This window comes from Macrobrachium rosenbergii, chromosome 55 (genome assembly GCF_040412425.1).
Source record: "Macrobrachium rosenbergii isolate ZJJX-2024 chromosome 55, ASM4041242v1, whole genome shotgun sequence".
NCBI lineage: Eukaryota > Metazoa > Arthropoda > Malacostraca > Decapoda > Palaemonidae > Macrobrachium > Macrobrachium rosenbergii.
In genome coordinates, this window is record NC_089795.1 from 11,754,344 (window position 1) to 11,780,122 (window position 25,779).

The 25,779-nt window shown below is 50.8% G+C and overlaps 2 protein-coding genes across 14 annotated transcripts in view; one reads left to right on the plus strand and one right to left on the minus strand.

The window, feature by feature from the left end:
• Positions 1-10,027, minus strand: part of LOC136835904 (zinc finger protein 85-like) — a 30,312-nt gene extending 20,285 nt beyond the window's left edge. For 3 of the 8 annotated variants that reach the window (XR_010852283.1, XR_010852280.1, XM_067099774.1), the window contains exon 1: positions 9,848-10,027. The gene's annotated coding sequence lies outside the window, so the exon portion shown is untranslated. The other 5 variants (XR_010852279.1, XR_010852281.1, XM_067099773.1 and 2 more) reach the window with 3 other exon arrangements.
• Positions 10,028-18,220: 8,193 nt separating this feature from the next.
• The window catches only part of LOC136835895 (tubulin-specific chaperone E-like), a 75,910-nt gene continuing 68,351 nt past the window's right edge, over positions 18,221-25,779 (plus strand). Inside the window, exon 1 of one of the 6 annotated variants that reach the window (XM_067099745.1) lies at positions 18,221-18,356. The gene's annotated coding sequence lies outside the window, so the exon portion shown is untranslated. Of the gene's footprint in view, positions 18,383-25,779 lie in introns of all 6 variants that reach the window. The other 5 variants (XM_067099744.1, XM_067099748.1, XM_067099746.1 and 2 more) reach the window with 5 other exon arrangements.

Sequence of the window (25,779 nt, forward strand, 5' to 3'; positions counted from 1 at the left end):
CGTGGAAGCAAAACTTACCAACAACGCCCAGCAACCCTCTTCCAAAGTTCCCTCCCAGCAACTCTTCCACAGCGCAGGCGGCGAAGAGCAACACTCAGCACAAGTGAGAATAGGGATACAGCCATGCCCTTGTACACGGAGGGCGTGAGGCCAAATGACAGGGGAACAAACTTGTTACACCCCATTCAATAAAAGGTGAGTGAAATATTATGCCCCTGGCCACCAATCCCAAGACACAGAAGCTGGGGAACGATGGGCTATGCAAGGCTATCAAAAATCATGGGTTTGTATATTAATAAACATCAAACACACAATATATACATAAAAATACAAAACGGATCCCACCAGGAAAAAAAGAGTTTAACAAGAGTCAGGCAAAGGGTTCCAACAAACACATCTGCAATGCGTGACAGCCAAAAGCAAACTGGAATGTTTACATCCAGGCAGGAAGGTATTTCCGCCTAGCTGGTGGTAGTAACTGCCTAACCACCTTGTTCAAGAGTTTAACGGCCGTGTCCAGCTTCGCCGGAAGTAATTCCTAATGTGAAGGACCGATGGTTTGTATAACGTGTAGTAACAAATAGCGTATTAAAAAAGCATAAAAATTTGCATAGACTAAATGACTGCTCTGCGAGCGAGAAAATGTGACAACGCAGGAGTGGCGATGTTTCCGCAGGAGTGGCGATGTTTCCCATAAGTGATGCTCGACAGGTTAAAGCTAAAAACACACCAAATCGGCTAGGCTATTCGAATGGAATATGGATTTTAGACCAAAGGCAAGCACTGGTACCTATGAGGTCATTCAGCGCTGAATGACGAAACTGATAATACAGTATAACAATTTTTAAAGTAAAATAACAATTTTTAAAAGTAAATTGTATTTTTCCTAACTATACAAACCCGAGGTCCTTTACACTAGGGATTACTTTCAGGCGTAGGCTGGAAAACGGCCGTTGAACTTCAAACAAGGTGGTTAGGCAGTTAACTACTGTCCGGGAGGCAGGAGTACCGCCTGCCCGGATGTAAACATTCCAATTTGCCTCTCGGCCCAGGTACAGATTGAGGGGTGGCATGAGGTGGGCATAAAGTGTAAAGGACCTCGGGTTTGTATAGTTAGGAAAAATACAATTTACTTTTAAAAACTGTTATTTGTTCCAACACAATATACAAACCCTCGGACCTTTACATTAGGAGACTCACTGATTGGAGGGAGGAATCTGATAAAGTCTCTCTGAATTGACTGGAGTTCACCACCTTGTCTTCCCTTCCTGGTCGTGAGAGCGAGGAAAGGAAAAACTGCCTCTGACAAAAGATCTGGTTGTAAGAAACGCAGGCTCAGTTGTCAGACTTCTGGGTCCCTTTGCATGAAAGAGGAGACGTCAGTTCATGCAAAGTAGGCTTGGAAGAATTTGACGTCGGATGACAATAAGGCAAATACAAGCATTGGGTTTGTCTCATAGTCATGGTCTCCTTCCTCCCCTTGCAAGAGGGAGGAGTGGGGTTGCTTCTATTAACCTGAACGGAAATAGAACGGGAGCTCCCGTTATGTGCTTACCTGCCTCGATCGCCCGGTCCAGCTTGTAATGGCACGTCCGCTCCCTGCCCGTGGGAAGAGAGCCAGGATGGGGAGAAAGAAGAGAGGCCAGTCACTCAACATTCATTCTCCCAATCACAACCGTTAGGGGAGCTGGATAAGATACACAACTTGTTGAGCAGCCACCACAGGACCCAAGGAAAAAGTGTCCAAGGACTTGTGTGCTACATCCTGGAGGTAGAAGGAGGTGAAGGTAGTCTGTTGGGACCACACACCCGCCTTCAGCACTTGTGGTACCGACATATTCTTCCGGAATGCAAGGGATGGACCAATGCTGCGGACCTCGTGAGCTCTCGGACGAAGCGTACCGGTGTCGTCTTCTCCTGCAGCAGAGTACGTTCTCCTTATCGTCTCACAAAGCCAGAAAGAGATGGTATTCTTGGACGCTTCTTTCTTGGTCGGGCCAGTGCTAACGAAGAGTAAATCGACACTCAGGCGGAGGTGCCGAGTCCCCTTCAGATAGCGCCGCAGCACCCTAACAGGACACAGTAGCATCTCGTCTGGATCATTACTTACAAAGTCCTCTAGGGAGGATCGTGAAGGACTCGAACCGTGCGTCCAGGGACCGAAGGGTTCTGAGTCTTCGCACGAAACCGGGATGAAATCAGTGTAACTGATCCCCATCCCCTCGAGTGTTTAACATCAAAGGAAAGTCCGTGAAGCTCGCCAACTCTCTTCGCCGATCCCAGGACAAGCAAGAAGACGGTCTTGAGGGTCAGATCCCTGTCTGATGACTCTCTTAAAGGCTCGTACGGTGCACGAGTCAGGCTCCTTAAGACGAGAGTCACATCCCACGCAGGGGGCCTGAGATCCCTGGGTGGGCAAGACCGTTCGAAGCTTCTCATGAGTAGAGGAATCTCGAAAGAGGAGGAGATGTCTACTTCTTTCAGCCGTAAGACTAGGCCGAGTGCAGCGCGGTAGCCTTTTACAGCTGAAACGGAGAGAAGCTTCTCTCGGCAAAGGAAGATGAGGAAGTCCGTGACCTGCTGCACAGTAGCTCCGACCGGAGAGATACCCCTTCGACGACACCAACCACAGAAGATGGACCACTTTCCCTGGTATACCGCTGCGGAGGATCTTCTGAGGTATCCTGCCATCTCTGTTGCTGCGCGGCGCGAAAAGCCTCTCGCTCGCAAGAGATGGTGGATAATCTCCAGCCGTGAAGACACAGGGAATGCACTGCCAGGTGGAACCGCTCTGCGTGAGGTTGACGCAGAAGGTTGGGCCAGGGGGGGATCTCTCTCGGTGCCTCGGAGAGGAGAGCTAGCAGGTCCAGGTACCAAACGGCCTGGGGCCATTTGGGTGCTACCAGAGTCATTCTGAGATTCGGGGTAATCATCACTCGGCTGATCACTCAGCGAATCAGGTAGAATGCGGGAAAGGCGTAAGCGTCGAGATTGTCCCATGGGTGTTGGAACGCGTCCTCCGCAGCTGCCCATGGGTCCGGCACGACAGAACAGAAGACCTGGAGTTTTCTGTTGTGCCGGGTGGCGAACAGATCGATGGCTGGACGCCCCCACAGGCCGAACAGCCTTTCCGCTACTTCCTGATGGAGGGACCATTCGGTCCCTACCACCTGGCTCTGGCGGCTGAGCTTGTCTGCCACGACATTCCTCTTGCCTGGAATGTACCTGGCTGACAGCCCTACCGAGTGAGCCACGGCCCACTCGTGCACCTACATCGTCAACTGATGAAGCTGGTGGGACACCAGTCCCCCCTGCTTGTTGGCGTATGCCACTACCATGGTGTTGTCGCTCATCAGTACCACGGAGTGTCCCATCACTCGATCCCGGAACTCTTGGAGGGCCAGGAAGCCCGCCTTGAGCTCCAGGATGTTGATGTGAAGGTGCTTGTCGTCTCGGTGCCACACTCCCGAAGTCAGCAACTCCTCCAGGTGTGCGCCCCATCGCTCGGTCGATGCGTCCGAGAACAGAAGCATGTCCGGAGGGGGAGTATGCAGGGATACTCCTATTAAGAGGTTCCTGTCGTCTAACCACCAGTGAAGGTCCTTTCTCACCTCCTCAGAAAGAGGAATGAGGAAGGACTGGGGGTCTCAGGACTGGGACCAATACTCCTTTAGTCTCCACTGGAGAGACCGCAGGTGAAGACGCCCGTGAGGTACTGGTTTCTCCAACGACGACAGGTGACCGATGACGACTTGCCATTGCCGAACTGGTTGCTCCTGCCGTGACAGGAACAGCTGTGCTGCCTGCCTGAACTTGCTGATACAAGAGTCCGAGGAAAGACTTTCGCTGCCACCGTATCTATCAGCATGCCCAGGTACTTTGTCCTCTGCTTGGGGGTGAGATCTGACTTCTCCAGATTTACCATGATCCCTAGATCCCGGCAAAACTCGAGGAGACGATCCCTGTCCTGTAGCAACTGCGAGCGAGAGCTCACCAGGACTAGCCAGTCATCGAGATACCTCAGTAGACATATCCCGTGCGAGTGGGCCCAAGCTGACACGAGAGAGAATACTCTCGTGAACACCTGGGGAGCGGTTGAGAGCCCGAAGCAAAGTGCCCTGAATTGGAAGACCAACTCCCCAAGGACAAAGCGCAGGTACTTGCACGAGGATGGATGGATGGGTATCTGGAAATACGCATCCCTCAAGTCCACCGTAAGCATGAAGTCATTCTCCCTGATGGAGGCCAGCACAGTTTACGCTGTTTCCATCGTGAACCGAGTCTGGCGAACGAAACGGTTCAAGGGAGAGAGGCCTATGACCGATCTCCATCCCCCTGAGGCCTTCTCTACGAGAAAGACATGGCTGTAAAAGCCTGGAGACTGGTCCGACATGACTTCTACAGAACCCTTGCTCAGCATGGCTTGCACTTCTTGCTGTAGTGCGATGTCCTTCGACGAACCTGGAAGATATTTTTGGAGATGGACCGCAGTGTAGGTTAGGGGAGGCCGAGACTCGAAGGGTAGTAGATATCCCTCCCGAAGGACATCCACTATCCAGGTCTCGGCTCCGTGTCGCTGCCACGTAGCCAATGGCTCGACAGGCACCCCGCCACCTTCGGCAGCTTTTGGGGGGGAACACCGCCCCTAGCGTTTCCCCTTCTTCTTACCCTTGCCCCCTTTACTGGCTTGGAAAGAGGGCTGAAAAAGGCGGGAGTGACCCCCCCCTTCTCGAGGAAGAAGAAGGCTGGGTGTTTCCTCGGGACCCCTTCGAAGACTGGGACTTCTTAGGGGCCGAGGAAGTGCCAGTCTGGCCCGAAGACCTGGCTGCAGTGGGATGAGAAGACCCGGAGGTCTTGGCCACTGCCTGGTGAACAAGCCGGTCGCTGTCATCAGCACGGCGCTTGTCCACGGCGGCATCCACCAACTCTCTAGGGAAGAGAGAGGAGGAACCCAGCAACGGTCCATTCCGAAGGACGATAGCTGACTCTGGACCTACTGACCTGGCAAAGCGAGAGAGAACGGCATCTCTCCGCTTTAGCACAAGGTTTGCCCACAGGTTTGCAGTCTGGTGGGCGAGGTAGGAAATAGCCCTACCCCCAGACTGGCAGTCTCCCAAATGCGGAGTCCTCCCCAGGTACGATAGCACCTGAGGAAGCAGCTACCTTCGATACTGTGAATGACCACAGATCGAGCCAGGAGACTGCTTGGAAGGCCGCCATGGCGGTGGCTTCCAGGGTTGCAGCTTCTTGCTGAGAGAGGGATATGTTCTCTGTAGTCAACTGCTGCAACGGCAGACCCGGATCCAAACGAGTCAGGTCCGGGTCAACCTGTTTGGTCAGCAACGCCCCTTCCGCTGGTGCATAGAAACGCTTCTGACGAGGCAGAGGAGGGGGAAGAAGCTTGTCCGAGCGGCTCGATCGAAGCGAACTGTCTTGCCCAGACACAAGACTGTTCACCTGATCGAGTACCCCCTTGGCAAGCGTGGACCACGGCAGCCCCACCGAAGCCTTGGGTTCCTTCTTGGGTCCCCAAAAGGATTCGAGGCGCGACGGATGATCCACAGACGAGGCCGTGGTCTCTTCCCCGAGGTCATTGTGCTGATGAATCAGCATGATAACCTCTGCAAAAGTCCTCTGTATTTCGGGGGTGTCCGCATCCTGGGGCAGAGGACCCTCGAGTCCTTCCAGAGTGTGGTCCTCCCGAACTACTCTCCCTGCAGGAGGGAGAACCTCGGCAGACCCCCGAGGACCTTCCTGAACTACGCGGGCGTAAGACCTGGTCGAGCCAAGGACCGAGCCAGGTGCATACCCCCACGCAGTAGAACTCTGAGGAGAACACTCCCCAGAGTTCCTCCTCTCCGACTCACGCCCCCTGGAAGAAACCGAAGGGGCGGAGGGGACAGGTGAGGAAGATCGGGCGCTCCCGCTGCCTTTACTGGCAGAACCAGCAGAAGCACCGGGCTGAGAGCGGTCACCAACCCGCGGTGATAACGAGCCCCCGGGTCGAGGAGACTGCTTCAGCCCAGGTGAAGCAATCTCCCGAGGAGAGCGGAGCGGCTCGCGAGAGTCGAGCCGCGCACTCGCCTCCCCCGAGCCAGGCTGGCCGCGCGGACGTGGCCGGGGACTGGGAGGGGTCGAACGCGCGGCTGGTTGGCGCGAGCTTGCGCTGTCCTCTGGACGCGCCCCAGACTTCTTCGAGGCCGGAGCCTCTCGGGAAGACTGAGTGGGGGACTTCTTCCCTACCTCTCCTTGTGTTCGGCCCCGCGGGGCTGAAGCACTGTCCCGGGAACCTGACTTGGCACTTGAAGGAGTGCCAGCAAGAAGAGACGGAGCACCTGCATGCCCTGGCTCTTTCTCTCGCCCCATGCCCTGGTCTGTACGGCGAGAAGTGTCAACTGTATCAGACTGGGGTACCCGAGTCTCCTTGGGGACCCGGGTACTTGGAGCAACTCGCGAATGAGTGTCCGACGCGGACTCGCTGGCCTTAGATGCAGGAAGTTTCTTAGGCACAGCGGGGGGAGTGCAGACAGTTCCCTGATCCGAGGATCGGGAAGAGCCGACGCGAGATCCCACTGCCTTCCCTGTGGAAGGAGGCAGACCCTTAGAAGTCTCGGTACGAGGTTTCTTGGGGGGGGAGAGGCAAACTTCTTCTTCTTCGGCTGCGAAGCCTCGGAAGGAGAAGCGGAAGAAGCAGCAGACGAAGATGACGATGATGAAGATGAAGATGAAGACGACGACGACACCTTCCTAGACCTCTTCTTCTTCTTCTTCTTTACCATCTGCTTCAGGAAAGCAGTCAAATCCCCAAGCCAGGAAAGCGAGGCTGCCGACTCAGGAACAGCACGAGCAGCAGGAGGGGCTGCAGCAGAAGGCACATCCCGGGCAGCGACAGCGGAGCTCGGGCCAACATTTGCCTGGGCAGAGAGAGCCGCGCATCTATCAGGAACAAAAGTGGACGGGGTCGGGAATGCAGGCGCCGCCCCTCCTGCGTGAAGATTCAAGTCGGGTCGCACCAGGGTCGATGGAATGGGGATGGAAGCAGACGAAGGGCCAGGCTGGAAAGTCAGACGAGGAACAGCAATCGAGGACAGGCCATGGTCAGCAACAGAGGCAGCGACAGTCACATAAGGGTAAGATGACGGCACCATGTAGGATGGGCCAGCACGCATGAACGGAGCCAGGAAGCCAGGCGGCAGTGGAACAGCGTGCTGGCCCGCGGGTGACGCCGACACTTGGGTGTCCAGGTGCGATACAACTGATACCGGCATCTGGACAAACCTCAAGAGGGTGACGGTTGTCGTAGTGACTGTCGTTGCCGAGTGGGTCGTGACCGTAGGGGGGGGCAGGGGAGCCAATCCCTCCAGTGCCGAGCCAGGTAGGCCCAGGTGTAGCCAGGATGAGCTGGGATTCAGTGTCTGGCTATCCAGTCCGGGACCTGAAGCAAAAGTCAGGTCAGTAACCGAAGCCTCCACTCGCTCCGGAGGAAAAAACTCCCCTCCGGAACGGGAAGAGACTTCCGAGAGGATGTCGCGGTCCAACTCTCCCCCGCGCCCTTCCACAAACGATGAGACGTAAGAGGAAGGGGAGGGGGAGTCCTCACCTGAGGGAGAGGGAGCAAGCAGGTGAAGTTCGCCGGGAGGGAGAAACGAGCCCGACACATTCGCCACCAACGGAGTCGTCGGGGGCGTATTTCCCTCGGACGACTCCTTGGTAGGCTTACGACAGTAACGTCGCCTCCCTTCAAAATTGCCCCATTGCTCAGAGGATCACGAACAACACTCACTACAGGGATCGTCGCGTGAACACACACGTCCCCTGCAAGATGTACAAAGGGAGTGTGGGTCCACGTCGACTCGAGATCTAAATGAATTACATTTCTTCCCCCCTACCCCGGGACATACATGCTGGGGATAGGAGGGCTTAGTTGGTTTCTCCATGATTATTAAAGAACAAACAAAGAATTTCCCACCAAAGAGAAGTATTGCTGTCAGGCAGAGAGCGGCGAAGATCAACGTCCGAACGCTACGACGGCCGAAAGCAAAATTGGAATGTTTGCATCCGGGCAGGCGGTACTCCCACCTCCTGGACAGTGGTTAACTGCCTAACCACCTTGTTTGAAGTTCAACGGCCGCTTCCAGCCTACGCCTGAAAGTAATTCCTCCTAATGTAAAGGACCGACGGTTTGTATATTGTGTCGGAACAAAAAGGTTATTATACTAACCTAACCCACCTAACCTAACCTAGGAGGCCGCGTTACCTGGCTGGGGGTGCTTTGCCCGCCCCCCCAAACTCCCTTTCAAAGAAAACCTAAATTAATTAAACAGACGAAGTTAAAGTACGTTAACAGAAACTGTTATAGTTGACAAACGGGTCGCGAACCGTTCCAAAGCAAACAGACGGTCGTAACGACGAAGATGGACTAACTTGTGAAATTCGCCCATGAATACCCCCCACAGCCCCTCCAACGACGAGAGCAACTTCTCCGTTCCCCCTGAAACCCCCTTCTTCCTCAAAGTTCCCGTAGGGGGCAGCCCCATTCTCTGAGGCCTATCCTCAACTGTAATGCCGCATTGGAATGCTTAAAGGGTAAACGTCACCTAGAGGGAATGCGTTGACGTACAGGAGTACTAATTATTGTGAACAAGGAACTCGCATTTAGCGAGAAATGGCAGTTTCTCATAGTATATTTTGGCTGCTTACTTACAATTTAATGTTATTTTTTGGCGGTCGGATGTAATTAACCCGTAATTAACCCCTGAAGTCCGCAAAACGAGGGGTTTCCACACGTGATCTTCGCAAGACAGAGCACGGCTACGTCTGTTTCGAACGGTTCGTATCCCGTCCGGCAGGTGCAGTACCTTGGAAACTGGTTTTTCTCTACACTTTTAGGGCTTCTGACACTGGCGGTGCATTCGCCTGTTGCCGGCCAAATGGAATGTCCCTTCACCGTGTTTAGTACTGGCCGGGGACGGTACCTTCGCGTGTTCAGTACTGGCCCGGTGGGGGTACCTTCGCTGTGTTTAGTACTGGCCAAGGGGGACGGTACCTTCGCTGTGTTTAGTACTGGCCGGGGGATGGTACCGCCGCGTGTTTTGTACTGGCCCCGGGGAGGGGGTGGTACCTTCACCGTGTTTAGTACTGGCCGGGGACGGTACCTTCGCGTGTTTAGTACTGGCCCGGGGACGGTACCGTGCCGTGTTTAGTACTGGCCCGGCAAGGGGGGGACGGTACCTTCACGCGTTTAGTACTGGCCTGGGCGGTACCCATACATTAACAAGTCATTGCACTTGCCAGACGGGATTCGAACCGTCCGAAACAGACGTATATAGCCGTGCTTTGCCTTGCGAAGGTCGCATGTGGAAACCCCTTGTTGGACGGACTCCTGGTGTTAATTACAGGTTAATTACGGGTTAATTACAGGTTAATTACGGGTTAATTACGGGTTAATTACGGGTTAATTACAGGTTAATTACAGGTTAATTACGGGTTAATTACAGGTTAATTACGGGTTAATTACAGGTTAATTACAGGTTAATTACAGCCGACCGCCAAAAAATAACGTTAACCTGTAAGTAACCATCCAAAATATACTAAAAGAAACTGCCATTTCTCGCTAAATACCCGCCGTATATCCATTACTCAGATCCCTGCCTGGATAAGGGGGCTTCGTCCCTCGCAGGTCCCTCGTTCGTCCCTCCCTCGTGGCATCTCACTGCAATTCTTCGTGTTCCCTGCAACGGCAGACGTCATTCATCGATGAAAACGTTTAGGACAGACAGTAAATACTGAAAACAGGATTGACAGACGGGAGCAAATGGAGGGTGGGCCAGAATCCGGCCCAACTTACCTGACCAGGTCACGTGAAGTCTCAGTGTCTCTCTCTCTCTCTCTCTAAATGTCACACTTCACAAGTGTCAGGAAATTCACATGGATTCTACGGGCGATTACACAATAAAATATATTCATCTTTGTGACAGTTAAGCGTTTGGCAGGGAAATAGTAGTAGTAGTAGGGGGAAGCTTCCTTTGAAACGGCTCCCTTGCACGCTCTATTTCTCGTGTGGTTACGTTTTAAGTTAATTGAAGAAGATCTCTGTGATGCCATATATATCTTTTATAAATCCCCTCCTATTTTCGATTTATTCTTTCGATACATCCGCAAATATGGCTGCTGCGCTAGAATCCGTTTCTAATATCGCTGTATACAGTGTATTGTGAGGTCATGGCAGACAGAACTGGGTACTGATTGATTCATTGTTTCAGATTGAGCTGGCCTTGTGCCAAGCACGGGCTCTTGCTCCTAGAGCAGCCCGTAGCATGATTTATTACCTGGGCATACGGTATTCCTTCGATACATCCGCAAATATGGCTGCTGCGCTAGAGTCTGTTTTCAATATCGCTGTATACAGTATATTGTGAGGTCATGGCAGACAGAACTGGGTACCGATTGATTCATTAAGTTGTTTCAGATTGAGCTGGCCTTGTGCCAGCACGGGCTCTTGCTCCTAGAGCAGCCCGTGGCATGATTTATTACCTGGGCATACGGTATGCATAGCAGTGCGCGGACGGAAACGTGGTGCCCGACTCCCGTGACCCGCACGCTGAGTGAGGGCAGTTTGTGTTTGTTAACGGTCAATCAAATAGCAAGAGACATGATGTGCATACAGTAATAAAATATACATTGGCGAAAAGGCCAGGAAATTCTGCATACAAATATATACACGAGATTCTTGCTGCTAGACGCGATACGTGATCGTGATTAATTAGTAAAGAAGGCCTGTCGAATGTTGATCACGGTATCTTCTTGGGAGCAGGAGGAGCCGACTCGGTATGGTCCTCTGTATGGTCTGGCCAAGGGTGGGCTGTGGGCGTGGCTCCTCATGAAGACGTGTGTACAGGTTTTCAGGCCTCCTGGGATGAAGTTACGGGTCCTGTCCGCGAAAGTCTTCCGGCAGGGCGCGAACTTCTTTGCAATTTCTCTTAGTCTTGGAAGGGGTGTAACCGGGTCGTCCGGCTCTGTGGGGAAGAATTCTCCAGGTACGGCCAATGCTTCGCCGTAGACTTTTTCTGCGGGGGATTCCTCGCCGTTTGCCCTTGGTGCGGTGCGGAGACCCAGCAGGACCCAGGGTAGCTGCGCCTTCCAATTCTCTTGTAAAGTCCCCGCTCAACTGGTTTTCTATGAAGAACCTCCCGTTTTCTACGGTGCCTTCACACCTGACCCTAGGTCGTGGTACTCAGCCCTATTTTTCATTATGTAATTGTACATTTATTACCTATTCATTTTTGCCCTTATGCATAAACTAGCAGTTCTTGTCTGCCTGCTCATTCTTTCACACCCTCCCACACTTTCAATGGATGGTGGGGCCTTTCCACCATACCGTTGGCTGCAGGGTTGTATGCCGTCGCACTGTGGAATGTTGTCCCCATCAGGCGTGCCAGGCAGACCCAAAGTTCCGGGCCCCTGTCTGTAGTGTAAGGGCGTCAAATCACCTCTCATTTCTTGTGTTTCTCCTTCGTATGTACATTAATCACGTCATGTGTATTACCTGTCATTATTTCAGATTCTTTATGTCCCTCATCTTATGCATCATTGTACGGCCTTTCCGCCGATATGTATATCTACCTCTTATTTGCCATGAAACGAATAGTGTACGTATTTTTAAGCTTGTCTGAAAACATAAGTTCTGTATGGATGCAGCGGGGGGCCCTCAGGTCGCCTACTACCTTTCCGTCCACTTCTTGCTTTATAGACAGCCGTCGAGAATAATAAAGGATTACGGGCTGCTCGAGGAGCAAGAGCCCGTGCTGGCACAAGGCCAGCTAAATCTAAAACAACAACAGCATAATAAAGGATCAGTCTCTCTTTTGACATTTCTCTTGAACCTTGTAAGAGACCGCATTGGCGGTCTTATGGGCGCACGGGTGTGTGTGTGAATCGTCCGTCAGAGGCAACAAGACAAAGCATCCCGCTTTTTCTCTCTCCCTCCCGTGCGTCACCTGGAGGGGACCGCTCGAAGGAACGCAACTTCCACCATACATATTTCTGTCTAGATTCATGTACAATCACCACTACCTGCATTGCCATGCAAGCATTCCAATCATGTACTCATAATGTTCCACCGAATCTTCTGTGTCAAACTGTATGTATGTTTCTGTTTGTGAAGACGCCAAACGTCTCGCCATTTCACATATATTACGCTCCTGCACCGTATTCATTAATCTGTCTCGAATCTCATGGAAATGTCCATGTGTGGAATTTCCTGGCCTTTCCATTGATACATGTTTTATCATTGTACGTTTATTATGTCTCCCACAATCGCCATCTGTTTGTCCGTCCACAAGCACAGATGTCCGAAACATAACCTCTGTTTTGCCCCTGTCTGTGTGTAGAAACTACTTTGCGGCTCGCACCAGCCAATAACAACTTCGAAGATTCTGTACACTGATTCAGTAAGGAACCACCGGTAAACTAGACAACACCCAGCCAGTATGTCACGCAATACCATCCTTACAACCTCACACCGGTGACCCCGGGTCAGGGACAGGTAGCGCGGTTTTGGCCCGGTCATTAACGGACTAACAATGGCTGCACCCTACCCTCAGAGAGCCTTTAGCGGACTAACTATGGCATAAAGTTTAGGCCTCTGATAGCACCCTCCCTAGCCGAAACCGTGCCATTAACGGACTAAGTATGGCATACCCACAAGGCATGTTTTGGCACTTCGTTTGACCACTCGAACAAATCAGCACCACTAACGCACTCAATACGGCACATTTTCTCGCGTTTTGGTGCGTGAGAAGTAAAGATGTCAGAAGCAGAACCTCAGTGTGAACCCGCGAGCATCGTCTGTACTCCTCTCGCACCAACAAAGCCAGACGCAGTCAAACTTCCCCCGTTCTCGCAGCAAAACGCAGCATCATGGTTCCGGTGCGCAGACGCGCACTTTCGCATGGCGCACATCTCAGATGATGCTACCAAATCAGACATAGTCTTTGGGGGGGGAGTATTTGTAAGGGCGTCAAATCGCCTCTCCTTCTTGTGTTTCTCCCTTCATATGTACATTAATCACGTCATGTATATTACCTGTCATTATTTCAGATTCTTTACGTACCTCATCTTATGCATCATTGTACGGCCTTTCCTCCGATATGTATATCTACCTTTTATACGCCCTATAACGAATATTGTACATATTTTTATGCTTGTCAGAAAACACAGATCCTGCATGGACGCAGCAGGGGGCCTCGGGTTGCCCACTACCTTTCCGCCCGCTTTTTGCTTTATAGACTCCTGTCGAGAATAACAAAGGATCAGTCTCTCTTTTGACATTTCTCGTGAACCTCACAGTAGTTATATCGTCCGGCACACCGAAACGGCTTATCCAACTTGATAGTAGGGCTTCCGCGCAGGCACTTGTTGGTGCTTCTACCATTGGGGTTGCTTCTTCTGGCCGTCTTGTGGAACAGGCTATGACTGTCAGGAGGTATCTGGCGTCCCCTGATTGTGGCAGAGGTCCTACGACGTCTGCGTGGATGTGCCTGAAACGCTGTCGTGGTTGAGGGAAGTCTCTGATGCCTGATTCTGCATGCCAGGTGATCTTACTTGTCTGGCACGGTATGCAGTTCTCCGCCCGTTCTCGTACGTCCTTTCTGATCCCATGCCACACGAATTTCTCTGTCATCAGGTGCGCTGTTGTTCGTCCTGATGGATGGGACAGCCCGTTTCTGGGTCTGTGGCCCTGTTCCTTCGTCAGGTCTTCATAGTCTGTGGCCAGGTGGACTGAATTTATTTCAGTCCTTGATAGGGCGTTGGCTACTGGGTTCGTCTTACCAGGGACATAACTGATGGTGCATCCGAATTCGGAGATAGCAGCCAGGTGCTGTTGCTGTCTTGCCGACCATGCGCCTCCCACCCTCGTGAACGCACGTGGTCTGTCAGGATGGTGAATAGGCTGCCATCCAAGAGGTGCTTGAAGTGCTGCACAGCTTGGTAGATTGCCAGTAGTTCCCTGTCGAATGCACCATAGCGGGCCTCCGGTGCCTTTAACTTGCAGCTAAAAAGAGCAAGCGGGTGGGGGGAACCATCTACTATCTGCTCCAGCACAGCTCTGCAAGCGACGTCGCTGGCATCGGTGGTAAGTCTCAGGGGGCTGGTGAAGTCTTGATATGTTAAGGTGGTGGCTTTGGCGAGGGCTGCCTTCGTCTGTTCGAATGCCTTTTGCTGCGGGACTTCCCAAGGCAGTGCTTTTGGCTTCCCCCTTCAGCACTCCGGTTAGGGAATACATGACTCGGGCGATGTCTGGCACGAATTGTCAGTAGTAGTTGACCATGCCGAGGAACTCCTGCAGGGACTTGATCGTTTTTGGTGTTGGAAAATCCTTCACTGCATCCACCTTGGAGGCCACGGGGTGGAAACCTGTCAGAGAGACCTCATGTCCCAGGAAGTCTACCTTCTCCACTCCAAAGGTACATTTGTCGAACCTGACAATCAATCTGTTCTGCTGAAGGTGTTTCAGCACAGCCCGAACGTGACCCAGGTGCTCCTCTGGGGACCTGGAGAAGAACAGGATGTCATCCACGTAGCAGATGCAGAAAGGTAGGTCCCCCAGGATGCTGTACATAAGGCATTGGAATGTGGCCCTGGCATTCCTGAAGACGAAGGTGGAGTAGGAGAAGGTATATGCTCCGAATGATGCTGTCTTTGGAACGTCGTCGGGACGTACTGGTACCTGAAAATAGGACTTGAGCAAATCCATTGTTGTGAATACCTTGGCCCCTTGCAGGGCACCTGTTAGGTCCTGCATGTTTGGCAGGGGATAGTGGTCCGGTGTTGTCACTAGATTCAGCCGATGATAGTCCCCACGGGGCATCCAGGAACCGTCTGGTTTCTTCACCATGTGAAGGGGGGACGCCCATGGACTCAATGCCTTTCTGCAGATACCCATCCTTTCCATCTCGGCAAACACTCGTTTAGCATCCTGGAGTTTCTTGGGTAGCAGGTGGTGGAACTTGGCATGTGTCAGCGGGCTTGTGGTGGTGGTGATGTGGTGATGGATGCCATGCTTGGCCTGGGTACCTGGCACCTGACGCAGTTCTGGCTTGAAGACATCTGGGAATTCGTGCAGGAGGGTGCTGTATTTGTTTGATGAGATGGAGCACACCGCGGGCATTCCCGGTCCAGCGGAGAGCGGTCGGGAGTGGTAGGTTCTGGTATCCAGCAGGTATTTTCAGCCGACGTCTATTAGCAGTCCGTGATGTGCGAGGAAATCGGCGCCCAGTAAAGGAAACTTGACATCCGCGTTGACGAAAGGCCATCCATATTTATGGCCCCGGATGGATATTCTGCGGGTCCGAGTTCCGTAGCAGCAGATGGGGCCTCCATTTACGGCCACTAGTGCAGCTGTGGCGCAGGACGTGCGGTTGCGGTCCTCCCTCAATGGCAGAAATACCGACTGCATAGCCCTGGTGTCTACCAGCATCCGTTGTCTTGATATGGCGTCATGGATGAAGAATCCTACTGACTGGGGTTCCTTAAGGTTTGCGGCCACTTCTGTTATGGCTGGCCACCTTTCTAGTTTTTTTGTGAAAGAACAGGGGGCTCTGCAATTTCTGGCGTCACCTCCGAACCTCCAATGGAAGTAACACCAGGCTGGGTTTGTCCTTGTCTTCTGCTGCTGTGGCGGTGCCCACTTCCTGTATATCACGTTCATGTCCCCCACTTCAGATTCTTCTGCTACCAGGCTGCAAGTGTTACGGTGTGCTTGGAGGCTTTAGTGGCCTCTTGGAGTTTGTGTGTGACGTTCACCAATTCGTCCATCGAGAGCGTGTCTGCTTCCATAATTTGTGCCCTCACCCCCTGCGGAAGGCGCCGCAGAAATATTTCCCGCGACAAGCTGATCTCCCTCCTCCGTCCATCAGAGTCAATGCCCGGCAGCATCAGGAGACCTCATAGTTCGTCCCAGGTGTCCCTGGGTGATGCGTCCCCCGGGGGCTGCATCGTCAGGTCTAGGGCGCGTTGGCCTCTCTCTCGGACGGGCATGGAGTACGCGTCAGTGAGTTTCTTTCGTAGGTCTTCGTACTTGACTTTGCCTGGCTGCGAGTCCAACCATGGGGTGATTTTACCGAAGATTCAGCAGCGTTGTTATGGCGATGCCTGCTTTGGTCTCCTCGTCCGTGATTTTTGCTACCCGGAAATGGACGTCTGCCCGCAGGAACCAAGATGCAGTATTTTACCGCGAGAACGGTGGGAGTGTTATCGGCTGGCTTATTGCTGCCTTCAAAGGTGAGAGGGGGATGCAGAGGATCTGTGTGTCCTTGGAACGCATTTCTACCTCAGTGCCTGACATTTTAACCTATACCAAAACGCGAAATAAGCGCCGTATTTAGTCTGTTAATGGTGAAGCCAAAACCACTGTGTTTACCGTCACTCTGGGGTCACCAGTTGTGAGGTCAAAGAAGACAGAAGTGGGTACTGACTGATTTATTACCTGGGCAAAAGGTATACATAGCAGCGTGCGGACGGAAACGAAGTGCCTGACCACAGGTCTCCGTGACCCGCACGCTGAATGAGAGCAATTTGTGCTTGTTAACAGTCGGTCAAATAACAATAACAAGACATAATGTACATGCAGTGGTAAAATATATATTGGCGAAGAGGCCAGGACATTCTACATACAAATGTATACATGAGATTCTTGCTGCGTTGATAGATGCGATACATGATCACAATACATGGGTAAAGAAGACGTCTTTACGAGATGAAAACCAATTCGTTTTTCCAGTACACCAATTATGAAGGGTATTGTCTTAAATTCAAAAGAAGGATTTCCATCATTACACTACGCCCAGTCCTCAAGGGCAGTCTCCATTTTCCTTATTAATTTACCAGAGTTCTCGCCTGAGTATGTTTGGGTCCGCCAATAATTACGGCACTGCAGAACCCCTAAAGTTCACACTAACATGTTCTGTTCTCTCACATGTTGTGCGAAGGACAGAGCAGCTGGCAAATACGGCCAGTGCAGTCATCGGTAAAACCTGTAGCAAGGTGAAGAAAGGAAAACTATATGCCATGATTATTCCATGGTGCAACTGCCAGGTTTTCCTCCTGTTACACCTTGTAACCTTTTACTCAGTTTTCCTTTCAGTGTCGAATGACCCCGTAGGTCCCAGCGCTTGCCCTTTGGCCTAATCCCTATATTCCATTCCATCATGTGTGCCATGGAAGTCATGAGACTCTAAGACAAGAAAGACATAAATGAACTACAGAAAGTAGATGTCAAGTGTACAGAACAATTCTGAAAGCACCAAGGTACACAGCGAGTTGTGCTTCAAGATCCGAAATAGGGGCTTCTTCCTTTCTTCCTTCCTCCTTCCTTCCTTCCTTCCTTCCTGCCACTCAAGGGATATGAAAAATAAACTCTTCTATCTGAAACACTTGGGAGTGGTGGAAACAGGCTCCTGTGCGAGGTACCCATGGATCAATATGAAAATAAGAAAACCCCTTGGATTCTGCAAGTAAAAGAGTATATGAAAGAATCAAACATAAACTTAGGTAAAATTGAATTGCTTAAAGGTAAGCAGCCAAAAGAAATAATAACTGGGACAGAAAAACATGGCAGAGATTAATGAATGACAAGACGACATTAAGAATCCACAGAAAATATATAAAGAAAATATAGGAGAAGAAATCTGGTGTGATAGCACACACACTCACACAACACTGCTGATCAGCAGAATTAAACAACAGGAATAGGCTAAAAGGGGATGCTACAAAATGTTTGTACTGTGAAGACGAAAAAATGAAAACTTAGATCATTTCTTACTCTATTGCCCAGCATATAACGAGATTAGAAATAGATGCAGTTTTGTGCAGTAGCCACATCAGGAAAATAGAGGGGAATTGATAGCTAATACACTTTCATTTACAGATCTACCGAAGGGGGAAACGGAAAATAGAAAAGAATTAATGGTTTAACGAAACAAAAACCTTAAACAGACACAAAGGAGGAATTAAACGAGCAAGGGGGGAGCCGTTTCAAAGGAAAATGAGATTAGAAATAGATGCAGTGGCCACATCAGGAAAATAAAGGGGATTTGATAGCTAATACACTTTCATTTACACATCTACCGAAGGGGGAAACGGAAAATAGAAAGGAATTAATGGTTTAACGAAACAAAAAACCTTAAACAAACACAAAGGAGGAATTAAACGAGCAAGGGGAGGAGCCGTTTCAAAGGAGAATCCCTCTTACTACTACTACCAGTGTAAACAGTGGAATCTGGAGAGAATGAGTCACGGAAATCAATCCATTTCGACCGGAAAAGTCGACTGAATGATCGAATAGAGGGTCAACCGAGGTAAATCGACGGTCGAGGTTGAATTCGTGAGTTAAAAACGAGGTTAAATATGAGTTTCCGAGTTAAATATGGCTACTTCCAAGCAACACCTCCGCACGGACGGTTGACGTCGGGAAATTGATCTTTCTTATACTTTTAGCGTCGCTGATGAAAGGAGGGGATATATTTATTATCAGGCGACTGTCATTAACTTAAAAGTCTCTGCAGCGACGTGGGGGAACCCTGTGGGAACCGTGGGGGGAACCCGGGGTCTTTGGTGGGGACGTCCACTAGGTGTTGCGACCTCCCTCGAGGAGGAAGCCATCAACGGGTTCTTGTTTTAATCTCGGTATTTCTAATAGAGACACGGCGGGTATTTATCGGGAAATGGCAGTTACTTATAGTATTTTGGATGCTTATTAACAATTCAGCGTTATTTTTCGGCGGTCGGCTGTAATTAACCCGTAATTAACCCCCGAAGTCCATCCAACATGGGGTTTCCTAACGCCGTCTTCGCGAGGCGGAGGACGGGTATATATATATATATACGGCTCGTATCCCGTCCGGCAGGTGCAGCGCCTTGGAAACTGGTTTTTTTCTACACCTTTAGGGCTTCTGACGCTGGCGGTGCGTTTGTCGTCGGCCAAGTGGAACGTCCCTTCGCCGTGTTTAGTACTGGCCCCCGGAGGGGTGGGGAGGTACCCATACGTTAACGAGTTATTGCACCTGCCGGACGGGATGCGAGCCGTTCGAAACGGACGTATATACCCGGGCTCCGTCTCGTGAAGATCGCGTGTGGAGACCGTGGATTCCCGTCGGGGTCCCCCTTACCGTAGGGTAGAGTTTGGAGACCCCGGATTCCCGTCGGGGTCCCCCTTACCGTAGGGTAGAGTTTGGAGACCCCGGATTCCCGTCGGGGTCCCCCTTACCGTAGGGTAGAGTTTAGAGACCCCGATTCCGTCGGGGTCCCCTTACCGTAGGGTAGAGTTTGGAGACCCCGGATTCCCGTCGGGGTCCCCCTTACCGTAGGGTAGAGTTTGGAGACCCCGGATTCCGTCGGGGTCCTCACCGTAGGGTAGAGTTTGGAGACCCAGTTCCCGCCGGGTCCCCCTTACCGTAGGGTAGAGTTTGGAGACCCCAGTTCCGTCGGGGTCCCCTTACCGTAGGGTAGAGTTTGAGACCCCGGATTCCCGCCGGGTCCCCTTACCGTAGGGTAGAGTTTGGAGACCCCGAGTTCCCGCCGGGTCCCCTTACCGTAGGGTAGAGTTTGGAGACCCCGATTCCCGCGGGGTCCCCTTACCGTAGGGTAGAGTTTGGAGACCCCGAGTTCCCGCCGGGTCCCCTTACCGTAGGGTAGAGTTTGGAGACCCAGTTCCCGCCGGGTCCCCGTTACCGTAGGGTAGAGTTTGGAGACCCGAGTTCGCCGGGTCCCCCTTACCGTAGGGTAGAGTTTGAGACCCCAGTTCCGTCGGGTCCCCTTACCGTAGGGTAGAGTTTGGAGACCCCAGTTCCCCGGGTCCCCTTACCGTAGGGTAGAGTTTGGAGACCCCGGATTCCCGCCGGGGTCCCCCTTACCGTAGGGTAGAGTTTGGAGACCCCGGATTCCCGTCGGGGTCCCCCTTACCGTAGGGTAGAGTTTGGAGACCCCGGATTCCCGTCGGGGTCCCCCTTACCGTAGGGTAGAGTTTGGAGACCCCGTTCCCGTCGGGGTCCCCTACCGTAGGGTAGAGTTTGGAGACCCCGGAGTTCCGCCGGGTCCCCCTTACCGTAGGGTAGAGTTTGGAGACCCCAGTTCCCGCGGGGTCCCCCTTACCGTAGGGTAGAGTTTGGAGACCCGGTTCCCGCCGGGTCCCCTCACCGTAGGGTAGAGTTTGGAGACCCGAGTTCCCGCCGGGTCCCCTTACCGTAGGGTAGAGTTTGGAGACCCCGGATTCCCGTCGGGGTCCCCCTTACCGTAGGGTAGAGTTTGGAGACCCCGGATTCCCGTCGGGGTCCCCCTTACCGTAGGGTAGAGTTTGGAGACCCCGGATTCCCGTCGGGGTCCTTTACCGTAGGGTAGAGTTTGAGACCCCAGTTCCCGTCGGGGTCCCCTTACCGTAGGGTAGAGTTTGGAGACCCCGTTCCCGTCCGGGTCCCCCTTACCCGTAGGGTAGAGTTTGGAGACCCGGATTCCCGTCGGGGTCCCCCTTACCGTAGGGTAGAGTTTGGAGACCACGGATTCCCGTCGGGGTCCCCCTTACCGTAGGGTAGAGTTTGGAGACCCCGGATTCCCGTCGGGGTCCCCCTTACCGTAGGGTAGAGTTCAAAGGTAGATTGTGAGTTAATTACAGCCGGCCGCCAAAAATTAACGTTAAATTGTTAATGAGCGTCCAAAATACTATAAAAAAACTGCCATTCCTAGCTAAATACCCGCCGTGTACCTATAACCTAGTTCTACCTTAATCTCAAATCCAGCGACAAAAGCACAAATCAGCAGGTGCGAGGAAAAACCAGAAAGGCACATAGGCAAAAATTTCACAATATTTATTGCACCATAAATGCACAAACACTGATGGCTCACAAAAAGCAATTAAATTGATGAAGTACAAAATACCATCAGATAACTCCAACAAGAGTCACCTATAACTAAAGCTCTAAACCCTACTCATAGTGAAGAAACCAAACCTTAATCTTAATAAGGGACCCGAAATTTACCCACCACGCTAACCAAACCTTAATCTTAATAAGGGACCCAAAATTTACCCACCACGCTAACCTATTGCTAAATAGAAAGGAAAGAAGTGGAAGGACATACGAAAAGAAATAATAATCCTACCCAAGATATAAAAATCTAAACCTTAATATTAATTTATGTACTCGTGACACTCAGTCTCGCAATTTACCTTGAACAATTTTCATATTAAATAAATATAAACACACACTTGAAGACTATGATTACACCCTGTTTAAGGTGTAGCCGAAGATCCAACGTTTTGGTACGTTGGCACAGACCAGTGTTAATACAGATGAGTCTATATACCGCTCAACAAAAACTGCCGCAGAACGTCACTCTCGTCAGAAGAGCTGCCCTTCAGAACAGTTGGTGGATACTAACACTTGAATCTACAGCTCACGCCAAATATACAGAGGATGTTCCTCTTACCTGAGAGAAGACACCCTACTTGCTCCAACAAGGCCACTCTGGTGCTGAGACAGTGGATACATCCATAAAAGACGAAAAGAGGCTCTCGAGCCCAGATGTACACACAACTGCCAACGTCAAGATTAAGCCAGTAGGTCACTTAAATCACAGTTGCACGTCGTGCTCGACACGTAGCTCCATATACATAACTGCCTTTTACATTAAGAAGCAGCTCAATACCAGCAGATTGTTGTTCTCCGAGAACAAGCAAGAAATCTTCACAATAGGAAGAGATGTATATATATATATAATCCACAACAGCAGACAGATCAGCAGCTCCAGAGTCTTCAACGGCCTTGAACTAGACTCTCGAGAATACTTTAGGAGAGCCGCAAGTCACCTCTCCTCACAACGCTCCCAGTCACCACGAAGAAAAATAAACAGTCACAAATTTGGCAAGGAAGCAAAAACACTGAGGAAGGCCGCACTTGAAACTGCACTCATGAGATGGCGCCACAAAAACTTGAGCTTTTCAACCAAAGCAAATTAACCCTCCATTTAACCAAAATATAAATTAACATAAAGCCAACAGCAAAATACCGAGCTTGACTTAGTTTTACAAAATTGCAAACAGTAGAAAAATTAAAGCCATCAGTGCGAAAAGGCAAAACAATGAGAATTTACTTTTAAATTTACGTTACTGCCTGACGCCAGGGTAAAGACTGGAAGTGGACGTGTTCATGTTATGAAATGGTTTTGCGCGTGCGCGAGTAATTAGGGAGCCGTGTGTTCAAGAATGGAACGTGTATGGAAGGAAGGAGGAAGAAGAGAGGTTTAGGTAGGAATTCATCATGGAATTGAGGAAAGACCCACTGTACGGTTCCAAAAATAGAATACTGGCAGTCCCCGGTTTACGACGGTTCCGGCTCACGACGTTCCGAGGTTACGACGCTTTTCAAATATATTCATCAGAAATTATTTCCGGCTTACGATGCATGTTCCGGGGTTACGACACGCGTCGTCACGCCGATCCGACGGAAGAAATTTGGCCCCAAAACGGCAGAATAATCATAATTTGAAGGTTTTTTGATGTAAAACTCAATAATAATGCAGTTTACGTCGTTTTCAATGCACCCAGAGCATTAAAAGTAAGGTTTTCTTATGATTTTTTTGACGATTTTCGACGATTTTCCGGTTTCGACGATTTTTCGGTTTCTGAGCGCAAGAACGGAACCCCCGTCGTAAACCGGGGACTGCCTGTAAAGGGGTCACGGGAGTGTAGAAGTTGGGATGGAGATAGGAAAAGGGGGGCGCGGTTACAGTTTCGTGTGCTGTGGGTTTCGTCTGCCGGTTTCCTAGCCGTGACCCACCACCAGGTGGCGGCGGGTACCGGCTAGAGAATCGGCGGACGGATACAAAAAGATGGCGACGCAACCTGACGAAACCGACCTAACCAAACCTAGGACGGCGTGCCCTTACCTGGGCGGGGGGAGCTTTGCCCCCCTGGACCCCCCCACCAACCTAGGTCGCGATCGAAACCAACGAAACTGACCTAACCTAACATAGGACGGCGTGCCCTTACCTGGCGGCCCCCCTGGACCCCCCCCCCCCCCCCCGGAAGGGCCGTGGAATTAGTAAATCTATAACTATTCGAAATAGCACGTACCTCATTCGGAGTCGGAATCGTCTGAGAAATCCGGAATGGCCGATATAGGTGGCTCCATTCTTCTTTGTTTTTGGCGCTGGGACACTGGCTTTGTGGGATCTGGACAACTGGAACTGGGGAACAGGACCTCGTGTAACTGACCAATCTGTTTGGATGGCGGCGTCCGTGATTGTTGTGATTGGCGACATTAGACCGCATTTTGGCGGGTGTTGAAACGGCTCTATTCAGGGATGTGCACGTTTAATTAATTCGAAAAGCTTTAAAGGGCGAGGGACATTTGTTAAGTAACGCTTTTTAATGCAATACATGGAAAAATAAGAATTATACATGGTTTTTACGGTACCGCTTCTAGGCAAAACATTACGTTTCAACACCCGCCATGTGGATTCTATTGTGTTTGTGTGTAGGCTATGCTTGTATCGTCGGCATCAACAAAATGTAATGCGTGATTGATGTTAAGGTGTGTTTTGAAATGGTGATTTAAAGTGTGGTATGATTTCCAACAATCTGAAATTACCGTTGATTCTGGGTGTATGTTTTCAATTAAAATTGGAAGTAATGTTTCTGTGGATCGGTCTGGTACAACTTGAAAGAATGTCTTTTGTTTCGCGGTCAATCCCGCCGAGAACCCAACAACCTTCGACGCGTCTGCCTTTATTGAATTTCCTCTTTCCAAATTTGGATTCGTCAATTTCCACGATGTGTCCTGGCCCCCCGATTTTCCGGTTGTCCTGAATCAAAATATCGATACAAACTTCCCGGCAGAGATTAAACCAGTCTACTAAGGTATTGGAAGACCCAATATCCAAAGTCATCCGGACATATTTCTGGGGAAGTTCATGGATCCAGCTGTGAATCAGCACGAAAATGCTCTTGAAAGAAAGGTGGGAACCCGAAAAGAATGAGCCAGTCCGGATGGATGTTATTTTCCGACAACGTTGGAGGTTACATCGCCAAATGAAGCTTTGGCCATGCTTGATCAGGACGACGGTGCCTTCGTCACGCTTTCCACAAGTCCCGCTGAAATCGCTGGCAGGCCACTTTTCATTAAGTAAACGAGCAACGAACGCTCTTCGTGGCACAAAACACCTAAGTCCATAAGGGTCACTGGATTCTTAGATGCAAATTCCACGGGGCAAAGCAGGTCTCGGGGCATTTCGGGTCGCTGGTCGTCAGCTGTTTGGGTGGAACTACTTACCTTGGCGGAGGGATCTCGGCACAGCAGTATGAGTTAGGCGGCCCAGCACATGAAACTGTAATCTACCCAAAAGGGGTAACTTTTCGGAAGACTCCAGCCAGCCATTTTTGCATGAAAAACCGCTTTGGGTTTTTCACATAAAAATGGCTAGGAAATGACAGGGCACTAAAAGAACCTAAAAATACTAACCCAACGTACCCTAGGGGTGTTTTATAGTCACAATTTTGCCCTATTAGCTATGGAGGGGGCTGGTATTGCCTTAATTTATAAGTCGTAATTTGATGAATTATATTTCTCTGTTATTAAGCATTTGCGACGGTTATGTGTTGAGAAGAGATTTTTCTTGTGATGTGTTTTACCCAAGAAAAATATAAATTGTAAAGTGGGAGGTGGCTGGAGTCTTCTGAAAAATAACCAGAAAAAGTAGGGGACGGATGGAGGGACATGGGAGTGAAGTAGGGTAGGAAGGAAATCAAATAAAGGAAAAGCGAGGGATAAGGAACTAGGAATAATTGACCGACAATAAAAGAAAAACCACATTCCTCATCAGCAACACTAAAAGTATAGAAAAAATCAATTTCCACGGTAACACTCAGTGCAAAGTTATACTACAATTATAAAATTCCGATCTTAAATAATACAAACCCACGATTTGCGATAACCTTGCAGAAGCCGTCGTTCCCCTGCGTCTATGTCTTGGGTTCGATGGCCAAGGGCATATTTAGAGGGGAGTAACCTGTGGTAATGCTTATCTTCCAGTAGCCCTTTATTTAGATGCTGAAGGCGTTCCCTCGTACGCTCGGAGATATTAGACCGGGACGTAATATCTTCGCTCCCCTACATTGATCGGGACGTAAGAGTTCGCTTCCCTTCTTGGGCTCCCGCCCTCCGTGTACAAGGACGTGACTACTTCCTTTCTACTTGTGCTGAGTGTTGTTTTCTCCGCCTGTGGTATGGAGAGTTACAGGTGGTGGGGGAGAAGAGGGGGGAGGTTGCAGGCATCGTCAGTAAGTTTCGTTTCCGAGGCGCTCTTGGTGACCTCCTCTCCTTCCTTCTCTCTCCCTGTAGGTTCTTTCTTATCTCTCCTTTGGGAGAGATCTCTCTCCTTCGCCCTCTTCACTCACTCTTTGGGCGAAGACCATTCGGGGGGGGGGGGGGGCCACACGCGCAGGCGTTCGGGCAACCCCTTCCAGGGGCCTCCTCTCACTGCGTAGGGCAGTTCCCCTCAGAGCGAGAGGAGTCTCCCTCTACTAATCATCTTTGCTTTTTCTTTCAGATTGACAGTGAGCATCGTAGGCACAGCAGTAGTTGGCTGGATATCTCAGTTGTGATGCCTTTGCATGGAGGAGTCCCGTCGTTCATACAGTGTTGCTTTGGCATCAACCATGGCATAATTCCACGTCGGGACTGTTGCGGCTCTGTTCCCGCCGATGTGGGTCGATTGCTGTTATTGCTGGCC